This window comes from Apis cerana, linkage group LG3 (genome assembly GCF_029169275.1).
Source record: "Apis cerana isolate GH-2021 linkage group LG3, AcerK_1.0, whole genome shotgun sequence".
Classification (NCBI taxonomy): Eukaryota; Metazoa; Arthropoda; class Insecta; order Hymenoptera; family Apidae; genus Apis; species Apis cerana.
Window position 1 is genome coordinate 1,651,031 of NC_083854.1, and position 13,440 is coordinate 1,664,470.

Sequence of the window (13,440 nt, forward strand, 5' to 3'; positions counted from 1 at the left end):
CGATATTTATCAATTTCTTTCTTTTTATATGCCGTCTCGTAAACTGTGATTTTTTTTCATGAAATTTTATAAATTTTGTTAAAAAGATATATCGAACAATGCAATATTATTTGAATTGGTGCGATTGTTTGATTGTATGTGAATATTTTTACTTTTCGAATCATATTAGTCTTTCATATCTTAACAATGAAAGAAACATTTCAAGAGAGAGATAAATAAATTAAGCGCCAACGACCATACCACGTAGGAACTACTGGTTCTCGTTCGATCACCAAAGTCAAGCTACGTCGGGCACGGTTAGTACTTGGATGGGTGACCGCTTGGGAACACCGTGTGTTGTTGGTTTCTTTTTTTTCTTTCCGTGTATCTTATCGATATTTATCAATTTCTTTCTTTTTATATGCCGTCTCGTAAACTGTGATTTTTTTTCATGAAATTTTATAAATTTTGTTAAAAATATATATCGAACAATGCAATATTATTTGAATTGGTGCGATTGTTTGATTGTATGTGAATATTTTTACTTTTCATATTAGTCTTCCATATCTTAACAATGAAAGAAATATTTCAAGAGAGAGATAAATAAATTAAGCTCCAACGACCATACCACGTAGGAACTACTGGTTCTCGTTCGATCACCAAAGTCAAGCTACGTCGGGCACGGTTAGTACTTGGATGGGTGACCGCTTGGGAACACCGTGTGTTGTTGGTTTCTTTTTTTTCTTTCCGTGTATCTTATCGATATTTATCAATTTCTTTCTTTTTATATGTCGTCTCGTATACTGTGATTTTTTTTCTTGGAATTTTATAAATTTTGTTAAAAAGATATATCGAACAATATTATTTGAATTGGTGCGATTGTTTGATTGTATGTGAATATTTTTACTTTTCGAATCACATTAGTCTTTCATATCTTAACAATGAAAGAAATATTTCAAGAGAGAGTTAAATAAATTAAGCGCCAACGACCATACCACGTAGGAACTACTGGTTCTCGTTCGATCACCAAAGTCAAGCTACGTCGGGCACGGTTAGTACTTGGATGGGTGACCGCTTGGGAACACCGTGTGTTGTTGGTTTCTTTTTTTTCTTTCCGTGTATCTTATCGATATTTATCAATTTCTTTCTTTTTATATGTCGTCTCGTATACTGTGATTTTTTTTCTTGGAATTTTATAAATTTTGTTAAAAGATATATCGAACAATATTATTTGAATTGGTGCGATTGTTTGATTGTATGTGAATATTTTTACTTTTCGAATCACATTAGTCTTTCATATCTTAACAATGAAAGAAATATTTCAAGAGAGAGTTAAATAAATTAAGCGCCAACGACCATACCACGTAGGAACTACTGGTTCTCGTTCGATCACCAAAGTCAAGCTACGTCGGGCACGGTTAGTACTTGGATGGGTGACCGCTTGGGAACACCGTGTGTTGTTGGTTTCTTTTTTTTCTTTCCGTGTATCTTATCGATATGTATCAATTTCTTTCTTTTTATATGTCGTCTCGTATACTGTGATTTTTTTCATGAAATTTTATAAATTTTGTTAAAATGATATACCGAACAATGCAATATTATTTGAATTGGTGCGATTGTTTGATTGTATGTGAATATTTTTACTTTTCATATTAGTCTTCCATATCTTAACAATGAAAGAAATATTTCAAGAGAGAGATAAATAAATTAAGCGCCAACGACCATACCACGTAGGAACTACTGGTTCTCGTTCGATCACCAAAGTCAAGCTACGTCGGGCACGGTTAGTACTTGGATGGGTGACCGCTTGGGAACACCGTGTGTTGTTGGTTCCTTTTTTTTCTTTCCGTGTATCTTATCGATATGTATCAATTTCTTTCTTTTTATATGTCGTCTCGTATACTGTGATTTTTTTTCTTGGAATTTTATAAATTTTGTTAAAAAGATATATCGAACAATGCAATATTATTTGAATTGGTGCGATTGTTTGATTGTATGTGAATATTTTTACTTTTCGAATCATATTAGTCTTTCATATCTTAACAATGAAAGAAATATTTCAAGAGAGAGATAAATAAATTAAACGCCAACGACCATACCACGTAGGAACTACTGGTTCTCGTTCGATCACCAAAGTCAAGCTACGTCGGGCACGGTTAGTACTTGGATGGGTGACCGCTTGGGAACACCGTGTGTTGTTGGTTTCTTTTTTTTCTTTCCGTGTATCTTATCGATATTTATCAATTTCTTTCTTTTTATATGCCGTCTCGTAAACTGTGATTTTTTCATGAAATTTTATAAATTTTGTTAAAAAGATATATCGAACAATGCAATATTATTTGAATTGGTGCGATTGTTTGATTGTATGTGAATATTTTTACTTTTCGAATCACATTAGTCTTTCATATCTTAACAATGAAAGAAATATTTCAAGAGAGAGATAAATAAATTAAGCGCCAACGACCATACCACGTAGGAACTACTGGTTCTCGTTCGATCACCAAAGTCAAGCTACGTCGGGCACGGTTAGTACTTGGATGGGTGACCGCTTGGGAACACCGTGTGTTGTTGGTTTCTTTTTTTTCTTTCCGTGTATCTTATCGATATTTATCAATTTCTTTCTTTTTATATGCCGTCTCGTAAACTGTGATTTTTTTTCATGAAATTTTATAAATTTTGTTAAAAAGATATATCGAACAATGCAATATTATTTGAATTGGTGCGATTGTTTGATTGTATGTGAATATTTTTACTTTTCGAATCATATTAGTCTTTCATATCTTAACAATGAAAGAAATATTTCAAGAGAGAGATAAATAAATTAAGCGCCAACGACCATACCACGTAGGAACTACTGGTTCTCGTTCGATCACCAAAGTCAAGCTACGTCGGGCACGGTTAGTACTTGGATGGGTGACCGCTTGGGAACACCGTGTGTTGTTGGTTTCTTTTTTCTCTTTCCGTGTATCTTATCGATATTTATCAATTTCTTTCTTTTTATATGCCGTCTCGTAAACTGTGATTTTTTTTCATGAAATTTTATAAATTTTGTTAAAAATATATATCGAACAATGCAATATTATTTGAATTGGTGCGATTGTTTGATTGTATGTGAATATTTTTACTTTTCATATTAGTCTTCCATATCTTAACAATGAAAGAAATATTTCAAGAGAGAGATAAATAAATTAAGCTCCAACGACCATACCACGTAGGAACTACTGGTTCTCGTTCGATCACCAAAGTCAAGCTACGTCGGGCACGGTTAGTACTTGGATGGGTGACCGCTTGGGAACACCGTGTGTTGTTGGTTTCTTTTTTTTCTTTCCGTGTATCTTATCGATATTTATCAATTTCTTTCTTTTTATATGTCGTCTCGTATACTGTGATTTTTTTTCTTGGAATTTTATAAATTTTGTTAAAAAGATATATCGAACAATATTATTTGAATTGGTGCGATTGTTTGATTGTATGTGAATATTTTTACTTTTCGAATCACATTAGTCTTTCATATCTTAACAATGAAAGAAATATTTCAAGAGAGAGTTAAATAAATTAAGCGCCAACGACCATACCACATAGGAACTACTGGTTCTCGTTCGATCACCAAAGTCAAGCTACGTCGGGCACGGTTAGTACTTGGATGGGTGACCGCTTGGGAACACCGTGTGTTGTTGGTTTCTTTTTTTTCTTTCCGTGTATCTTATCGATATTTATCAATTTCTTTCTTTTTATATGTCGTCTCGTATACTGTGATTTTTTTTCTTGGAATTTTATAAATTTTGTTAAAAAGATATATCGAACAATATTATTTGAATTGGTGCGATTGTTTGATTGTATGTGAATATTTTTACTTTTCGAATCACATTAGTCTTTCATATCTTAACAATGAAAGAAATATTTCAAGAGAGAGTTAAATAAATTAAGCGCCAACGACCATACCACGTAGGAACTACTGGTTCTCGTTCGATCACCAAAGTCAAGCTACGTCGGGCACGGTTAGTACTTGGATGGGTGACCGCTTGGGAACACCGTGTGTTGTTGGTTTCTTTTTTTTCTTTCCGTGTATCTTATCGATATTTATCAATTTCTTTCTTTTTATATGCCGTCTCGTAAACTGTGATTTTTTTTCATGAAATTTTATAAATTTTGTTAAAAATATATATCGAACAATGCAATATTATTTGAATTGGTGCGATTGTTTGATTGTATGTGAATATTTTTACTTTTCATATTAGTCTTCCATATCTTAACAATGAAAGAAATATTTCAAGAGAGAGATAAATAAATTAAGCTCCAACGACCATACCACGTAGGAACTACTGGTTCTCGTTCGATCACCAAAGTCAAGCTACGTCGGGCACGGTTAGTACTTGGATGGGTGACCGCTTGGGAACACCGTGTGTTGTTGGTTTCTTTTTTTTCTTTCCGTGTATCTTATCGATATTTATCAATTTCTTTCTTTTTATATGTCGTCTCGTATACTGTGATTTTTTTTCTTGGAATTTTATAAATTTTGTTAAAAAGATATATCGAACAATATTATTTGAATTGGTGCGATTGTTTGATTGTATGTGAATATTTTTACTTTTCGAATCACATTAGTCTTTCATATCTTAACAATGAAAGAAATATTTCAAGAGAGAGTTAAATAAATTAAGCGCCAACGACCATACCACGTAGGAACTACTGGTTCTCGTTCGATCACCAAAGTCAAGCTACGTCGGGCACGGTTAGTACTTGGATGGGTGACCGCTTGGGAACACCGTGTGTTGTTGGTTTCTTTTTTTTCTTTCCGTGTATCTTATCGATATTTATCAATTTCTTTCTTTTTATATGCCGTCTCGTAAACTGTGATTTTTTTTCATGAAATTTTATAAATTTTGTTAAAAATATATATCGAACAATGCAATATTATTTGAATTGGTGCGATTGTTTGATTGTATGTGAATATTTTTACTTTTCGAATCACATTAGTCTTTCATATCTTAACAATGAAAGAAATATTTCAAGAGAGAGATAAATAAATTAAGCGCCAACGACCATACCACGTAGGAACTACTGGTTCTCGTTCGATCACCAAAGTCAAGCTACGTCGGGCACGGTTAGTACTTGGATGGGTGACCGCTTGGGAACACCGTGTGTTGTTGGTTTGTTTTTTTTCTTCTTCTTTATTTTATCAATATTTATTAATAATTTTTATCACTTCGTTGTTATTTTTCTTTTTTTTTAGTAATATTTAATTTGTAATTTTTTTATAAGTTTTGCATCGATTTCTTTCATTATTCACGTACTACATAGTGTACTGCAATCTATCATCATATATATATATGTGTATACTTCTTAACATCATGTAGATTAAGAAATAAGAGTTATTACGATTTGTGATAGAAAATATTTTGTGTAGTGAATTTCCAGTGAAAATAAGGATATTAATTAGTATGAATTTTAAAATTTATTATAGATAATCATATCATTTTTTATATATTTAGATTTAATAATAATATATTTATAAATTATAAAAATATGCCACGGAAAGTTATTTATATAAAAAGTAAGTTATCCGATGTCTTATTATATCTATATCTTATAATATATTATTTTTGATCGAATATAGTATATTGTTGCATTAATTCAACGTGCTTCGATTCAGAAAATGAAAATCGACAAGACAAATTGTGGCTAACATTGGCCAGTTCTGATAAATTACATATCTATACTTTGACGTTAGCATTCGAGCACGTTAATCTAACGTATCGAATAATATTAAAAATTGATCTTGCGTTATCTGCATAACAAAAAATGAAAGTACGTCCTCATATTTTGATTATTAATTCGAATGTTGAAGGAAACAGCTAAAATCTTTAAGTTATTAATATTTTGATTTATCAATATTTTCAAGTAAAAAAGTTTTAACAAAAGAAAATTTTATATATAGAAGTTACATATAAAAGTTAATATTTTTCCATCTTAATCGCTTAAAAAAAAATTCGATTTTTGAACATGATGCACATGATTGAAACAAATAACGATGGATATATACGTGACATTGTTATCGATTAAAAAAAAAGAAAACAATATCGAATGATTTCGACGACTTATGATGTATTTTTAAACTTTAAATTGCAATAAAAATTCGATTTATAGAAGTTTGATTTATTTCTTAAATTTTGTTTAATATCTTAATAAATATAATATATATATTTCTATTAAATATACACTATAAACATAGTGAAATATGAAATAATAAAAAACTGCAAGATTAAAACAGAAAATTTTCAACAGTTAAAAATTATATTTATGATTTTTGCAAATTGACAAAAATGTTTTAAAGTTTTCTAAATCATTTATTTTATTGTAAAACATTACTTTAATTTTCTTTATAAAAATATAAGATACTCTGAACATATTGGATAAAGACATAAGTACTTTTTTTAAACTATCTTTTTTCTTTTTCAATTAGTGCTTTTCTGTAATTTTTTACAATTTTTTAGATAATTAATCAAAGAATTTTTTCCATTAAAAATTCTGTTATTAATGCAAAAAAAATCGTTTAAAAATTCAACTTTAATTATTTATGTTTTGTAAATATTTTTTGTGGAGTATTTTTTTTCAATATAAACTTTTATATTTTTTTATGTTTTATAAAAAATGAGAAATATTTTTTAATATTTACAAAATTTTAAGTTTTTACAAGTTTTTAAGTTTTTACATACTTACTAAATTAATTCTTCTAACCTTTCAATCTTTCGCATATCACAATCGTCTACTTTTTTTAACGTATTTTATCGATTAATAACGCGTTAATTCTAATGCTCCGTGGTAATTTATGATGGGTAGATATATACATGGAATAGTGAAAATTTGAACACTATTAAATATGCAAAAAAATTATATTGTATCTATATGTAAAATATTATTTTTAATTAAATTATATAAATTATTTATAATGATTTTAATGATAATTAAGCGAATAATTTTTAATAATTTGTATTCAATTACTTAAATAGTAATATTAGTAATGTTTAATATTGTTATAATGTTTAATATGGTAATTAATAATGTTTAATATGGTAATATAAATAGAGTAATAACAAATATAAATAATAATTAGTTTAATGTTTGTTGAAGATTCATAGATATTTTTACATATATTATACTAAAAAAGTTGGGCAAAATATTTTGATTTTACATCTGTCAACATTTAAGAAAAATAGAAATAATTATGATATTTTTAATTTGTATTAATTTTTTTTTAATTTTTCTACATAAAATAAAGTATAAAAATTTTTTATTAAATTTGCTTATATAAAAAAGGTGTTTTTCTTTCAGTTCTTATTATTCATAATATTGCATCATATTATGCATCATATTATATTTATAATATTTAAGCATATTATTATAAATTGTTTTAATACAAGCTTTTCATGATGGATTACAGATGTTTTTGCATGATAAATATGCAAAAAGCATATAATATTTGTGCAAATATGTGCAAATATGCATGAAAAATAATATGAATATGCAAAAAAAAATACAATGTAGTGTATAATATAAGATACAGCATATTAATATATTGATATCTATATAATTATTTTTCTCATTTTTCTCTATTATTTATTTTTTTAATTAATAATATATAATTCATTGAAAACTTATAATTTATAATTTTATTAGAGTAATTCTTATACAGCAATATTCAATTGCAATAATATTTTGTTTCTTAAAAATTTGAACTATTTATTGACTATTTATTAACTAATTACTTAAATATCTTTAAAAATATAAAATAAAATAAATATAGATTTATTCAATTTAAAATAAGTTCATCTTTTTAATACGTGAAATAAACTTTATAAATCTTTTTAATTTTTTAAAAATTTTTAAAATAAAAAAATATTGCACTGAAAGGATTCTTTTTAAATATTTTTTGATGCAATTTTTAATGCAAAAGTGATGTTTTTGAACAAATCTTTTTTATTAATACAATATTATTAATACAAATAATATTAATAGTATCGACAGTACATTAACTATTGATAAGTTATTATTAGATATTATTCGATATTATTTTCACATATGTTATTTTCACATATAAATAAATAATCAATACATTGTTATATATATTATAAAAAATAAAATAAAATAAAATAAAAAATATATTCTTAGAATCTTCCAATTATAAAAATATTCTATTCGTTTATTTATTTATTTTCTTTTACTTTATTTATTTCTTATAATATTGTAAAAATATGTATTTGTACAGTTTGTATATTTGGACGTTTTAACTAATAATCATTACTTTTACTTTCATATAACTTTATACCTCTTTATACCTTTATATGTATAATTTTCTAATTGAAGAAATATCGATCACATAATATATTATTGAAATTGAAAAATCGAAAATGAATTTTATTAACAAAAACGCAACAAAAATTGTGATGTTTTTTTTATGAATAAAACTATATATATAAAATATTATTTTTATGCCAAAGATATGAACTTGAGAAATTCAATAACTTATGAAATTTTATACTTTAAACGTGTATAATATAAGAAAACAACGAGATCAATATTTTTAACATGTTAGTATTTATTCCAGAATTTAATATGATTATAAAATATTCACCATTGAAGTTAAAAATAAAAAAATGATATTTATTCTTCATACTTACTCAAGCAGAGAATTTATATTCGTGCCTCTGCTATAAATTTTATGTGATGTTATATATATAGTTTTATTCATAGAAAATAATTTCAATTGTAATCTTTATTGTAATCCTATTATTGATAAAATTTATTTTCAACATGACGATTAATAAATGTATTTACTTAATAAATGTATTTTATTTATATAATAAATACTTACTAAAATAACTTACTACTTAATAAATGTATTTTATTTACTTAAAAATTCGGTTTAACACATATTCGTTTTGGCTTTTCGTTTAAATCTTATCTCAACCCTTCTCTGCTCATCGAATATCTTTGGCAAACCGTAGATTGACTTCAACAAACGACTAGACGATAACTCAGCGCTGACATTGGCACTGACACTTGGAACACTTATCGTATATGCGACCACTAAAGGTATTGTCTATTCAACAACTAAAGGCCATATTATTCTTATTCCTCTATTGTGTTGTTATTGGGTGAAACGAAAATTAAAATTACATAATCATTTATTGTTTAATATTAATTATTATTAATAATTAATTATTAGTAAAAGAAATTTATTTCTTATTTTTAAAATGTGCAAAAGATAGTATTTATAAAATTAATTTTTATAAATTCCATAAGAATTTTTAAATTTTTATTTTTTTCTTAAACATATTTTTTAATTTCTTAATTCTTATCTTTATTATATTATTAGTTATAATATTCTTCCATTTTCAATCCTATATTAAAATAAATATATGAAATGATACACAACATAAATTAAAAATACTTGCGAAATGATAATTTTCTTTAATCTTTTTCAAGTTGTTTCGTTATTCGTATATAGAAAGAAAAATTATTTCCTAAAAACAAAAATTAAATTATAAATTATCAAAGAAAAATATGATATAATCAATGTTTCAAATAATTTCAAAATTTTGAAATTTGTTGATCAAATTTTAACAGCAATTATAAAAAAAAATCTTTCCCATTTCGTTTCATCTATTTCTTTCGTGAATCATAATGTTTGCATTCTCTTCTATCAAAGCAGAAAATCATTCTTCGATCTTTACATTTCCCTCCTCTTCTCCACCCCTCGAAATTATATTGGCTTTCGAATAATCCCTCGACCCTCGTTAATAATCGTTCAGATCAGATTAACAAGAAGATCGTATTAGATTATTAATGGAGTAATCGTATCTACGAGATCGTAGCGATCACTGTGAAAGACAGTTTCACATGTTAACAGCGGCAAACTAAACTAGTCGGACAGTGAGGTCGAACGAAGATTCAAATATTATGTATACGTAGAAACCGAGAATCGGTTTCTGACAAATAGAATAAATTTGAAAAGTCTCGGTATTAGACTGCGACGATTTTATCTGAGAGAAGTCGTATAATACGATTCTCGTTCGAAGAAGGAGCAGAGGGAAAGTTTGAGAACGGATCGAATGAAATTTGAATAAAAATACCGTCTTTCCATGGCTTCCCCAAGAAGGCAAAATAAAGCACGGTCTTAACCCCCTGAGGGGTCAGCCGAGTCTATTCCTAGAGGAGGACGCGACGCGACGCGATGCATCTAATAGCTAGATTTTCCAATAGGTGATACGTACTAGGTTCCGGATCACGTACTTCCTCTCTGCCTCGCTATTTCCTCGGCTATCTATCCCCCTTCCTCTTGACCACGATTCACAGGAATCTCGTGAAAACGCGTTCTCAACCCTTTATCGATTATTCCCCTTCGCCCAACTTCTCTTTTATCTATCGCTTCTTTTCTTTTTCGTTTGCTCCCTCCCCTTCCCCTTTTGTTTGCCTCTTCGTTTATTTCAGCATTTAGAAAGGTAACGATTCCCCCGTTAGTCGATTACACACCTCTTATCGTTAAGCTTTTATCTGGCACTTCAACGTTTCTCTAACTTTTACGAGTTCACAGGTAATCGCGTTAACGATTTTAGTATTGGGTTTGGTTGTTGTTGTACACGATAGGATGAAAATATTCTTAATAAAACTTTATTTAACATTTTTTTTAGCTTTATTTGAAATATATAATGTTGATCGAAAATTGATTCAATAAATTCAATAGATTTTATTGGTCGGAAAATAGAGTTAAAATTATTAGGATTAAGATCTTTCTTTGTCAAATTTGTTTCAATATTACAGAAGCCAAATATATTTTTTATATGAAACTTAAATTAAACTTCTGTTCATTATTTTAAATTTTAATAATTTAATGTTATAATTTATAATTTAATAATTTCTTATTAAATTAATTAATTTTATTAATTTATTATATCGTTTAATATCTAGTTCCATATATAAACTATATTAGTTCATATGCAAAAAATGGTGATTATATATAATAATAATAGATGTTTTAATTATATTAATAATTATATGTGATTTAACAATAGCTTGATCATTCGATTTAAAATGATATTTCTGAAATCGATCACCTTATATGTGATAACTTAATGATAAAAAATTGATCGAAAAATATAAAAAGATAAATTTTAGTGAAATTTTATATTACATCTAATGATTTTCACTTTAACGATTAATAAATATATTCCAAAAACATGTAAGCTTATAATAAATAATATTTGGATAATTTTAAATAAATTCTTCCTTTGCAAAAGTTTTCATTTCAGTTTTGTTAATGTGAATTATAACGAATAACATTGGCCAATCGCAATCGAACACGTAGATTTGTTACGCCATTATTATCGTTTCGTATTCGTGTTTTGTGATTGGCTAATGTTTTTCATTGCTAACTCGTTAATAAAACGAAAATAAAAATTTTTGTGAAGGAAAAAATTGCTTGAAATTATCTCACGAATTACCAATTAAAGTTTAAATCAATTAATTTTTAGGACATTCTGTATAATCGTTTGTCATATCTTTGTGAAAAAGTTCTTTTGATATACATATATATGTGTATATTATGGAAATGATAGTAAGACTATAAATTTTACTGGTTAGACAAGAAGAAGGATGGAGACTTTAAAAAACATTTGGCTATCTTTGGATATTCTTGAAGATTTACGAAGGTAGAAACGATTTCGGTCGAATACCAGGTGATAGTAAGCTCACAAATCTCTTTTGTTCTTTCTTTTTCCTTCTACTTCCGTAGTGGTTTACTTTCTTCTCGTTATTCCTTATTCTCGCTATCCTTATTACCTCAGTTTTACCGCTCGTTTCGTTCTTTCGCGTTCCTAGAAAGCTTTGAGGAAATTTTTTTACCTTTCGATATAAGTTAAGCGATTCCCTATAAAACGAAGAATCGAATTTTCTATGAATTTTATTGCAATATGCAAATTGAATTTCTCCAGAATTTTTACCCTGATATTACCACGGTTAGTTTCATTTATATTTTAAAAGGATATTAAGTCACATATATTTCACATGTAACTTATATTTATAAATATTGGAATTAATTATTTTGTCAAAATTAAAGGAAATCAATCAAGAAATTATTGCAATAAACTTTTAATTTATTGGTATCGAACAAAAAATCAGTCCATTGTTATTTTATATTTTTATTTTCAAAAGAAACTCATATATTTATATAAAGTTTTTTTGTATTTTTATTCACAGATATATTTATAAAGTTTTTTGAAAAAATCTAAATCTTCCTATATATATATATATATATATGTATATATTTCAAAAAATAAAACAAAAAAAAATCAGATCATTATTTTAAGAATCTTTTAAGAATTTTTTAAGAATTATTTTAAGAAACACATACGTCATCAATAATTTCGTCACTATTGATCAATAGTAAAAATGTTAATATACATGATTTATAATATTATCAATAATATCATTGTGTGCAATTTTAAAAAAATTTAAAGAATTTAAAACTGACAATATTGACGATATTATTATTAATATTTTTAATTATATGCAGATTTTAAAATGTATATTTGCAGTTTTTAAATTATCAAAAAGGAAAAATTATTATTACTTATATCTTTGCAGATAGAATGTAATTGTAAACTTGATTCCTAATTGTGAACTTCAATTTGATATCTTAATACTTTGATATCTTCTTATATAGACCCAATGACATTACAATAGATTGAACAATGTCTATTGAATGATGTGACGATTGATTGATTGAATGATTGATTGAACGCATTATGTCACCGATTACGCACCCGAATTGCTCTTGCACAGAATCTGCGCGTGCAGAGAACGATGAAATACGTCAGCAACGAAATATGTCAGAAATTGCGATTAATTTTATATTATAATAGATTCTGAGCAAATTTCATTTATTTCATTTATTACATCTTTTTTTTTATAAAAAAAATAGAATCTGTTCAACATTTAACATTTAAAATGATGAACTCATTTAAAAGTTTTTAAATAATTAGAAGATACTTGATGATACTTTTTAAAACTATTAGCCGAATATAACTTAATGTTTATCTCTTTATTAAACAAACAAAACATATTGTTTTGATTATAGAATCAAATACAATGTTGATACTTTCGTGAGACATTTTTGAAGAATCAATTTTAAAAATCAAAACAAATATTAAAGTTGATATGCAGGAATGTCGATTGATACTTATTTATTAAGTTATTGAATTGAAGTTTTTATTAAATGAAAGGAAATCGAGAAAATTGTTCTTTTATTATATTTTATCTCCATCTTCAACTAATGCAAACTTCAATTCTCAACATTAGATAACCAAACTTATCAAAATGTAGGATTTCAAATTTTTTGTTTTACTGAAAACAATAAAATGTTTTTGATAAAATTAATATTGTATTTTATTAAAGATAGAAATA

The 13,440-nt window shown here is 26.6% G+C and overlaps 14 non-coding genes across 14 annotated transcripts; all 14 read left to right on the forward strand.

Annotated features, from left to right (window-relative positions):
* Nucleotides 1-226: 226 nt before the first annotated feature.
* Nucleotides 227-345, forward strand: LOC133665908 (5S ribosomal RNA). Its single transcript, XR_009829372.1, has one exon. It is a non-coding gene; the product is annotated as a 5S ribosomal RNA (ribosomal RNA).
* Nucleotides 346-593: 248 nt separating this feature from the next.
* LOC133665920 (5S ribosomal RNA) lies at nucleotides 594-712 on the forward strand. Its single transcript, XR_009829384.1, has one exon. It is a non-coding gene; the product is annotated as a 5S ribosomal RNA (ribosomal RNA).
* A 248-nt stretch (nucleotides 713-960) lies between these two features.
* Nucleotides 961-1,079, forward strand: LOC133665909 (5S ribosomal RNA). The gene has a single exon (XR_009829373.1). It is a non-coding gene; the product is annotated as a 5S ribosomal RNA (ribosomal RNA).
* Nucleotides 1,080-1,326: 247 nt separating this feature from the next.
* On the forward strand, nucleotides 1,327-1,445 carry LOC133665910 (5S ribosomal RNA). The gene has a single exon (XR_009829374.1). It is a non-coding gene; the product is annotated as a 5S ribosomal RNA (ribosomal RNA).
* Nucleotides 1,446-1,692: 247 nt separating this feature from the next.
* On the forward strand, nucleotides 1,693-1,811 carry LOC133665911 (5S ribosomal RNA). Its single transcript, XR_009829375.1, has one exon. It is a non-coding gene; the product is annotated as a 5S ribosomal RNA (ribosomal RNA).
* Nucleotides 1,812-2,064: 253 nt separating this feature from the next.
* Nucleotides 2,065-2,183, forward strand: LOC114577288 (5S ribosomal RNA). Its single transcript, XR_003697268.1, has one exon. It is a non-coding gene; the product is annotated as a 5S ribosomal RNA (ribosomal RNA).
* A 251-nt stretch (nucleotides 2,184-2,434) lies between these two features.
* Nucleotides 2,435-2,553, forward strand: LOC133665912 (5S ribosomal RNA). The gene has a single exon (XR_009829376.1). It is a non-coding gene; the product is annotated as a 5S ribosomal RNA (ribosomal RNA).
* A 253-nt stretch (nucleotides 2,554-2,806) lies between these two features.
* Nucleotides 2,807-2,925, forward strand: LOC133665913 (5S ribosomal RNA). The gene has a single exon (XR_009829377.1). It is a non-coding gene; the product is annotated as a 5S ribosomal RNA (ribosomal RNA).
* Nucleotides 2,926-3,173: 248 nt separating this feature from the next.
* On the forward strand, nucleotides 3,174-3,292 carry LOC133665921 (5S ribosomal RNA). Its single transcript, XR_009829385.1, has one exon. It is a non-coding gene; the product is annotated as a 5S ribosomal RNA (ribosomal RNA).
* A 248-nt stretch (nucleotides 3,293-3,540) lies between these two features.
* LOC133665923 (5S ribosomal RNA) lies at nucleotides 3,541-3,659 on the forward strand. Its single transcript, XR_009829387.1, has one exon. It is a non-coding gene; the product is annotated as a 5S ribosomal RNA (ribosomal RNA).
* A 248-nt stretch (nucleotides 3,660-3,907) lies between these two features.
* On the forward strand, nucleotides 3,908-4,026 carry LOC133665914 (5S ribosomal RNA). Its single transcript, XR_009829378.1, has one exon. It is a non-coding gene; the product is annotated as a 5S ribosomal RNA (ribosomal RNA).
* Nucleotides 4,027-4,274: 248 nt separating this feature from the next.
* LOC133665922 (5S ribosomal RNA) lies at nucleotides 4,275-4,393 on the forward strand. Its single transcript, XR_009829386.1, has one exon. It is a non-coding gene; the product is annotated as a 5S ribosomal RNA (ribosomal RNA).
* A 248-nt stretch (nucleotides 4,394-4,641) lies between these two features.
* On the forward strand, nucleotides 4,642-4,760 carry LOC114577283 (5S ribosomal RNA). Its single transcript, XR_003697265.1, has one exon. It is a non-coding gene; the product is annotated as a 5S ribosomal RNA (ribosomal RNA).
* Nucleotides 4,761-5,013: 253 nt separating this feature from the next.
* Nucleotides 5,014-5,132, forward strand: LOC133665915 (5S ribosomal RNA). Its single transcript, XR_009829379.1, has one exon. It is a non-coding gene; the product is annotated as a 5S ribosomal RNA (ribosomal RNA).
* The last annotated feature ends 8,308 nt before the right edge of the window (nucleotides 5,133-13,440 follow it).